The following is a 1,179-nucleotide window of genomic DNA, read 5'->3' on the forward strand; positions in this document are numbered from 1 at the left end:
GGAAAGGGGGAACCGATTACAAGGATCTACATGTGACCTCCTCCCTGGGGGACGGACAGCAGAAAAATGGGTGAAGGGAGATGTTGGACAGGGCAAGATATGACAAAATAATATTTATAAATTATCAAGGGCTAATGAGGGAGGGGGCAGTGGGGAGGGAGGGGAATAAATGAGGACCTGATGCCAGGGGCTTAAGTGGAAAGCACATCTTTTGAGACTGATGAGGGCAATGAATGCACAAATGTGCTTTACACAATTGATGTATGTATGGATAGTGAAAAGAGTTGTATGAGCCCCTAATAAAAAAAAGAAAGAAGAATTCCTAACTAACATACAAATAATATCTTAAGTGAATATGTAACCATATTGAATATGTACAAAATTTAACTTATAGTGATAAATTTAAAATTCAAGTAAAAATGAAGACAAATGATCTACTTTAACCAAATTCTGGGAATCATCTGTGGGTTGAAATTTATGTTTAAAAATTTTTAATGTTGAAAATTCTATGATACTAAATAATAATAATAAATTATCTGATGCATTGTGATATATGATAATCAAAGAGGAAATTAAGGATATAAAATTTATTTGTAATTGAATTTGTTTTAGTCTTTGGCCTCTAAGATAGCTAATTAAGGTTTATTATGCCAACCTGGCTGATAAACACATGTGGGGTTGATTGAAAGGTGAAGAGATAAATGACTCCGTGAGCCTCGCCTCTCTAGTTCTTGGGTCTCTTGCTTTCTGATGGTCAGACCAGGGTGCAACTGCCTTAGTCAATTCCCTGCTTCAGCTAGCAAGGCTCACTTCCTGCAAGACATCCCTGAGGATCTACCCCATGGACCTACCCCAACGTAGCTCTGGGTGCTGGAGAAGCAGTAGGGAGACCCCTGGCAGTGCTGAGATGCTTACATGCTCACTAATTCAGCTTTCCTCCTGCAGTCCGCGTCATTGCATGCATTTTGGGAGTTGGTGGAGGACTTTGTAGATCAGTGTTGGACATATGGGCTAATGTTGGACTTACCAGCTTGGACAGTTCTGGGTTGGGATGTTTTCTTAATGTACACTTACCCTTTATATAAAACTCTTTCTTATACATATGAGTTTCTGTGGATTTGTTTCCCTAGCTTACCCAGGCTAACATAGCCTCGATAAACTAGGAATATTTCTAGTTTT

This window comes from Echinops telfairi, unplaced genomic scaffold (assembly GCF_000313985.2).
Source record: "Echinops telfairi isolate 266 unplaced genomic scaffold, ASM31398v2 ScPeMD7_2186;HRSCAF=2738, whole genome shotgun sequence".
NCBI lineage: Eukaryota > Metazoa > Chordata > Mammalia > Afrosoricida > Tenrecidae > Echinops > Echinops telfairi.